Here is an 8,813-nt window from a genome sequence, read left to right on the forward strand (position 1 = left end):
GGTGCTACCAAACGTCACAACGCAACTGGGTGATTATAAAGGAGCATTACAGGTGTCTCCAAAGGTACATGTTGGGTTGGCGTATTTCGAGATTAGGATTTGTCACTCCGATTGTCAGAGAGGTATCTCTGGGCCCTCTCGGTAATGGACATCACATAAGCCTTGCAAGCATTACAACTAATATGTTAGTTGTGAGATGATGTATTACAGAACGAGTAAAGAGACTTGCCGGTAACGAGATTGAACTAGGTATTGGATACCGACGATCGAATCTCGGGCAAGTAACATACCGATGACAAAGGGAACAACGTATGTTGTTATGCGATCTGACCGATAAAGATCTTCGTTGAATATGTAGGAGCCAATATGGGCATCCAGGTCCCGCTATTGGTTATTGACCGGAGATGTGTCTCAGTCATGTCTACATTATTCTCGAACCGTAGGGTCCGCACGCTTAACGTTACGATGACAGTTATTATGAGTTTATGCATTTTGATGTACCGAAGTTAGTTCAGAGTCCGGGATGTGATCACGGACATGACGAGGAGTCTCGAAATGGTCGAGACATAAAGATTGATATATTGGAAGCCTATATTTGGACATCGGAAGTGTTCCGGCTGAAATCGGGATTTTACCGGAGTACCGGGAGGTTACCGGAACCCCCCGGGAGCCATATGGGCCTTAATGGGCTTTAGTGGAAAGGAGAAAGGGGCAGCCCAAGGTGGCCGCGCGCCTCCCCCCTCCCCTAGTCCTATTAGGACTAGGAGAGGTGGCCGGCCCCCCTTTGTCTCTTTCCCCCTCGGGGAATCCTAGTCCAACTAGGATTGGGGGGGGGGAGTCCTACTCCCGGTAGGAGTAGGACTCCTCCTGCGCCCTCCTCCTGGCCGGCGGCCCCCTCCCCCTTGGCTCCTTTATATACGGAGGCAGGGGGCACCTCTAGACACACAAGTTGATCCTTGAGATCGTTCCTTAGCCGTGTGCGGTGCCCCCTGCCACCATATTCCACCTCGATCATATTGTAGCGGTGCTTAGGCGAAGCCCTGTGACGGTAGAGCATCAAGATCGTCACCACGCCGTCGTGCTGATGAAACTCCTCCCCGACGCTTTGCTGGACCGGAGCCCGGGGATCGTCGTCGAGCTGTACGTGTGCTAAGAACTCGGAGGTGCCGGAGTAACGGTGCTTGGATCGGTCGGATCGAGAAGACGTACGACTACTTCCTCTTTGTTGCGTCAACGCTTCCGCAGTCGGTCTGCATGGGTACGTAGATAACACTCTCCCCTCTCGTTGCTATGCATCACCATGATCTTGCATGTGTGTAGGAAAATTTTGAAATTACTATGTTCCCCAACAGTGGTATCAGAGCCTAGGTTTTATGGTTTGATGTTATATGCACGAGTAGAACACAAGTGAGTTGTGGGCGATATAAGTCATACTGCCTACCAGCATGTCATACTTATGTTCGGCGGTATTGTTGGACGAGACGACTCGGACCAACATTACGCGTACGCTTACGCGAGACCGGTTCTCCCGACGTGCTTTGCACATAGGTGGCTTGCGGGCGACTGTCTCTCCAACTTTAGTTGAACCGAGTGTGGCTACGCCCGGTCCTTGCGAAGGTTAAAACGGAGTCTATTTGACAAACTATCGTTGTGGTTTTGATGCGTAGGTGAGAGTGGTTCTTACTTAAGCCCGTAGCAGCCACGTAAATCTTGCAACAACAAAGTAGAGGACGTCTAACTTATTTTTGCAGGGCATGTTGTGATGTGATATGGCCAAGATATGATGCTAAATTTTATTGTATGAGATGATCATGTTTTGTAACCGAGTTATCGGCAACTGGCAGGAGCCATATGATTGTCGATTTATTGTATATGCAATGCAATCGCGATGTAATGCTTTACTTTATTACTAAGCGGTAGTGATAGTCGTAGAAGCATAAGATTGGTGAGACGACAACGATGCTACGATGGAGATCAAGGTGTCGCGCCGGTGACGATGGTGATCATGACGGTGCTTCGAAGATGGAGATCACAGGCACAAGATGATGATGGCCATATCATATCACTTATATTGATTGCATGTGATGTTTATCTTTTATGCATCTTATCTTGCTTTGATTGACGGTAGCATTATAAGACGATCTCTCACTAAATTATCAAGAAGTGTTCTCCCTGAGTATGCACCGTTGCGAAATTTCTTCGTGCTGAGACACCACGTGATGATCGGCTGTGATAGGCTCTACGTTCAAATACAACGGGTGCAAAACAGTTGCACACGCGGAATACTCAGGTTATACTTGACGAGCCAAGCATATACAGATATGGCCTCGGAACACGGAGACCGAAAGGTCGAGCGTGAATCATATAGTAGATATGATCAACATAGTGATGTTCACCATTGAAACTACTCCATGTCACGTGATGATCGGACATGGTTTAGTTGATTTGGATCACGTGATCACTTAGAGGATTAGAGGGATGTCTATCTAAGTGGGAGTTCTTAAGTAATATGATTAATTGAACTTAAATTTATCATGAACTTAGTCCCTAATAGTATCTTGCTTGTTTATGTTGATTGTAGATAGATGGCTCGTGCTGTTGTTCCGTTGAATTTTAATGTGTTCCTTGAGAAAGCAAAGTTGAAAGATGATGGTAGCAATTACACGGACTAGGTCCGTAACTTGAGGATTATCCTCATTGCTGCACAGAAGAATTACGTCCTGGAAGCACCGCTGGGTGCCAGGCCTGCTGCTGGAGCAACACTAGATGTTATGAACGTCTGGCAGAGCAAAGCTGATGACTACTCGATAGTTAAGTGTGCCATGCTTTATGGCTTAGAATCGGGACTTCAACAACATTTTGAACATCATGGAGCATATGAGATGTTCCAGGAGTTGAAGTTAATATTTCAAGCAAATGCCCGGATTGAGAGATATGAAGTCTCCAATAAGTTCTATAGCTGCAAGATGGAGGAGAACAGTTCTGTCAGTGAGCATATACTCAAAATGTCTGGGTATAATAATCACTTGATTCAATTGGGAGTTAATCTTCCAGATGATTGCGTCATTGACAGAATTCTCCAATCACTGCCACCAAGCTACAAGAGCTTCGTGATGAACTATAATATGCAAGGGATGAACAAGACTATTCCGGAGCTCTTCGCAATGCTGAAAGTTGCGGAGGTAGAAATCAAGAAGGAGCATCAAGTGTTGATGGTCAATAAGACCACTAGTTTCAAGAAAAAGGGCAAAGGGAAGAAGAAGGGGAACTTCAAGAAGAACGGCAAGCAAGTTGCTGCTCAAGAGAAGAAACCCAAGTCTGGACCTAAGCCTGAAACTGAGTGCTTCTACTGCAAGCAGACCGGTCACTGGAAGCGGAACTGCCCCAAGTATTTGGCGGATAAGAAGGATGCCAAGGTGAACAAAGGTATATGTGATATACATGTTATTGATGTGTACCTTACCAATGCTCGCAGTAGCACCTGGGTATTTGATACTGGTTCTGTTGCTAATATTTGCAACTCGAAACAGGGACTACGGATTAAGCGAAGATTGGCTAAGGACGAGGTGACGATGCGCGTGGGAAACGGTTCCAAAGTCGATGTGATCGCGGTCGGCACGCTACCTCTACATCTACCTTCGGGATTAGTATTAGACCTAAATAATTGTTATTTGGTGCCAGCGTTGAGCATGAACATTATATCTAGATCTTGTTTAATGCGAGAAGGTTATTCATTTAAATCAGAGAATAATGGTTGTTCTATTTATATGAGTAATATCTTTTATGGTCATGCACCCTTGAAGAGTGGTCTATTCTTATTGAATCTCGATAGTAGTAATACACATATTCATAATGTTGAAGCCAAAAGATGCAGAGTTGATAATGATAGTGCAACTTATTTGTGGCACTGCCGTTTAGGTCATATCGGTGTAAAGCGCATGAAGAAACTCCATACTGATGGACTTTTGGAACCACTTGATTATGAATCACTTGGTACTTGCGAACCGTGCCTCATGGGCAAGATGACTAAAACACCGTTCTCCGGTACTATGGAGAGAGCAACATATTTGTTGGAAATCATACATACAGATGTATGTGGTCCGATGAATATTGAGGCTCGTGGCGGATATCGTTATTTTCTCACCTTCATAGATGACTTAAGCAGATATGGGTATATCTACTTAATGAAACACAAGTCTGAAACATTTGAAAAGTTCAAAGAATTTCAGAGTGAAGTTGAAAATCATCGTAACAAGAAAATAAAGTTTTTACGATCTGATCGTGGAGGAGAATATTTGAGTTACGAGTTTGGTGTACATTTGAAAAATTGTGGAATAGTTTCGCAACTCACGCCACCCGGAACACCACAGCGTAATGGTGTGTCCGAACATCGTAATCGTACTTTACTAGATATGGTGCGATCTAGGATGTCTCTTACTGATTTACCGCTATCATTTTGGGGATACGCTCTAGAGACGGCCACATTCACGTTAAATAGGGCACCATCAAAATCCGTTGAGACGACGCCTTATGAACTGTGGTTTGGCAAGAAACCAAAGTTGTCGTTTCTGAAAGTTTGGGGCTGCGATGCTTATGTGAAAAAGCTTCAACCTGATAAGCTCGAACCCAAATCGGAGAAATGTGTCTTCATAGGATATCCAAAGGAAACTATTGGATACACCTTCTATCACAGATCCGAAGGCAAGACTTTTGTTGCTAAATTCAGAAACTTTCGAGAGAAGGAGTTTCTCTCGAAAGAAGTGAGTGGGAGGAAAGTAGAACTTGACGAGGTAACTGTACCTGCTCCCTTACTGGAAAGTAGTACATCACAGAAAACTGTTTCAGTGACACCTACACCAGTTAGTGAGGAAGCTAATGATAATGATCATGAAACTTCAGATCAAGATACTACTGAACCTCGTAGATCAACCAGAGTGAGATCCGCGCCAGAATGGTACGGTAATCCTGTTCTGGAAGTCATGCTACTAGATCATGATGAACCTACGAACTATGAAGAAGCGATGGTGAGCCCAGATTCCGCAAAATCGCTTGAAGCCATGAAATCTGAGATGGGATCCATGTATGAGAACAAAGTATGGACTTTGGTTGACTTGCCCGATGATCGGCAAGCGATTGAGAATAAATAGATCTTCAACAAGAAGACTGACGCTGATGGTAATGTTACTGTCTACAAAGCTCGACTTGTCACAAAAGGTTTTCGACAAGTTCAAGGGGTTGACTACGATGAGACCTTCTCACCCGTAGCGATGCTTAAGTCTGTCCGAATCATGTTAGCAATTGCCGCATTTTATGATTATGAAATTTGGCAAATGGATGTCAAAACTGCATTCCTGAATGGATTTCTGGAAGAAGAGTTGTATATGATGCAACCAGAAGGTTTTGTCGATCCAAAGGGAGCTAACAAAGTGTGCAAGCTCCAGCGATCCATTTATGGACTGGTGCAAGCCTCTCGGAGTTGGAATAAACGCTTTGATAGTGTGATCAAAGCATTTGGTTTTATACAGACTTTCGGAGAAGCCTGTATTTACAAGAAAGTGAGTGGGAGCTCTGTAGCATTTCTGATATTATATGTGGATGACATATTACTAATTGGAAATGATATAGAATTTCTGGATAGCATAAAGGGATACTTGAATAAGAGTTTTTCGATGAAAGACCTCGGTGAAGCTGCTTACATATTAGGCATAAAGATCTATAGAGATAGATCAAGACGCTTAATTGGACTTTCACAAAGCACATACCTTGACAAGATTTTGAAGAAGTTCAAAATGGATCAAGCAAAGAAAGGGTTCTTGCCTGTGTTACAAGGTGTGAAGTTGAGTCAGACTCAATGCCCGACCACTTCAGAAGATAGAGAGAAAATGAAAGATGTTCCCTATGCTTCAGCTATAGGCTCTATCATGTATGCAATGCTGTGTACCAGACCTGATGTGTGCCTTGCTATAAGTTTAGCAGGGAGGTACCAAAGTAATCCAGGAGTGGATCACTGGACAGCGGTCAAGAACATCCTGAAATACCTGAAAAGGACTAAGGATATGTTTCTCGTATATGGAGGTGACAAAGAGCTCATCGTAAAAGGTTACGTTGATGCGAGCTTTGACACTGATCCGGACGATTCTAAATCGCAAACCGGATACATGTTTACATTAAACGGTGGAGCTGTCAGTTGGTGCAGTTCTAAACAAAGCGTCGTAGCGGGATCTACATGTGAAGCGGAGTACATAGCTGCTTCGGAAGCAGGGAACGAAGGAGTCTGGATGAAGGAGTTCATATCCGATCTAGGTGTCATACCTAGTGCATCGGGTCCAATGAAAATCTTTTGTGATAATACTGGTGCAATTGCCTTGGCAAAGGAATCCAGATTTCACAAGAGAACCAAGCACATCAAGAGACGCTTCAATTCCATCCGGGATCTAGTCCAGGTGGGAGACATAGAGATTGGCAAGATACATACGGATCTGAATGTTGCAGATCCGTTGACTAAGCCTCTTCCACGAGCAAAACATGATCGGCACCAAGGCTCCATGGGTGTTAGAATCATTACTGTGTAATCTAGATTATTGACTCTAGTGCAAGTGGGAGACTGAAGGAAATATGCCCTAGAGGCAATAATAAAGTTATTATTTATTTCCTTATATCATGATAAATGTTTATTATTCATGCTAGAATTGTATTAACCGGAAACATAATACATGTGTGAATACATAGACAAACAGAGTGTCACTAGTATGCCTCTACTTGACTAGCTTGTTAATCAAAGATGGTTATGTTTCCTAACCATGAACAAAGTGTTGTTATTTGATTAACGAGGTCACATCATTAGTTGAATGATCTGATTGACATGACCCATTCCATTAGCTTAGCACCCGATCGTTTAGTATGTTGCTATTGCTTTCTTCATGACTTATACATGTTCTTATGACTATGAGATTATGCAACTCCCGTTTGCCGGAGGAACACTTTGGGTGCTACCAAACGTCACAACGTAACTGGGTGATTATAAAGGAGCATTACAGGTGTCTCCAAAGGTACATGTTGGGTTGGCGTATTTCGAGATGAGGATTTGTCACTCCGATTGTCGGAGAGGTATCTCTGGGCCCTCTCGGTAATGCACATCACATAAGCCTTGCAAGCATTACAACTAATATGTTAGTTGTGAGATGATGTATTACGGAACGAGTAAAGAGACTTGCCGGTAACGAAATTGAACTAGGTATTGGATACCGACGATCGAATCTCGGGCAAGTAACATACCGATGACAAAGGGAACAACGTATGTTGTTATGCGGTCTGACCGGTAAAGATCTTCGTTGAATATGTAGGAGCCAATATGGGCATCCAGGTCCCTCTATTGGTTATTGACCGGAGATGTGTCTCAGTCATGTCTACATTATTCTCGAACCGTAGGGTCCGCACGCTTAACGTTATGATGACAGTTATTATGAGTTTATGCATTTTGATGTACCGAAGTTAGTTCGGAAGTGTTCCGGGTGAAATCGGGATTTTACCGGAGTACCGGGAGGTTACCGGAACCCCCCGGGAGCCATATGGGCCTTAATGGGCTTTAGTGGAAAGGAGACAGGGGCAGCCCAAGGTGGCCGCGCGCCTCCCCCCTCCCCTAGTCCTATTAGGACTAGGAGAGGTGGCCGGCCCCCCTCTCTCTCTTTCCCCCTCGGGGAATCCTAGTCCAACTAGGATTGGGGGGGGAGTCCTACTTCCGGTAGGAGTAGGACTCCTCCTGCGCCCTCCTCCTGGCCGGCGGCCCCCTCCCCCTTGGCTCCTTTATATACGGAGGCAGGGGGCACCTCTAGACACACAAGTTGATCCTTGAGATCGTTCCTTAGCCGTGTGCGGTGCCCCCTGCCACCATATTCCACCTCGATCATATTGTAGCAGTGCTTAGGCAAAGCCCTGCGACGGTAGAACATCAAGATCGTCACCACGCCGTCGTGCTGACGAAACTCCTCCCCGACGCTTTGCTGGATCGGAGCCCGGGGTTCGTCATCGAGCTGTACGTGTGCTAAGAACTCGGAGGTGCCAGAGTAACGGTGCTTGGATCGGTCGGATCGAGAAGACGTACGACTACTTCCTCTTTGTTGCGTCAACGCTTCCGCAGTCGGTCTGCGTGGATACGTAGATAACACTCTCCCCTCTCGTTGCTATGCATCACCATGATCTTGTGTGTGCGTAGGAAAATTTTGAAATTACTACGTTCCCCAACAGTGGGAATGCCTAAGTGGGATAAGTCTGAAAAAGAGATGGAGGATGCAGGTGTCACTCCAGAAACATTGAGCTGGCCCCCCAGGTGCAGGACTTGGTTCTATGCGCATGGGGGGAGTTGGACCCGAAGACAGGCCAAGTTTCAAAGAAGGCATGTCTGGATGGAGCCGAAGATAAGCTACTTGTTGCAATAGAAGAGGCTCGATCGGGGGTGTTCCAGCCCAACAGAGAGAACGACGAGCTTACGCGTTCTCTGGGAAATCCTGAACACACGGGAAGAACACGAGGCATGGGAGCTATTCCGTGGTATGAGGGGTTTTCGGACTGGAAAGCCGACTACAGAACCCGTGCGAGAAAGAAGATTGCGGAGGAGAAGAAGAGGAAGATGGAGGAGGAGCAGAGGAAGCTGGACTATGAACGCCTTCATGGCCTAGAATCAGCGCATGCAGACTTGGCAGTCAAATTCCAGCGGTAGCAGGAGCAGATCGACCCACTTAGCCAGCAAAGGGGGTCTCAGCAGCTGCAGCAGCTAGCGGATGATCCAGCATTGGATAGCACCGTCCCATCCATGC

The sequence above is a fragment of the Triticum aestivum genome, chromosome 2A, assembly GCF_018294505.1.
Source record: "Triticum aestivum cultivar Chinese Spring chromosome 2A, IWGSC CS RefSeq v2.1, whole genome shotgun sequence".
In the NCBI taxonomy this organism is placed as follows: Eukaryota; Viridiplantae; Streptophyta; class Magnoliopsida; order Poales; family Poaceae; genus Triticum; species Triticum aestivum.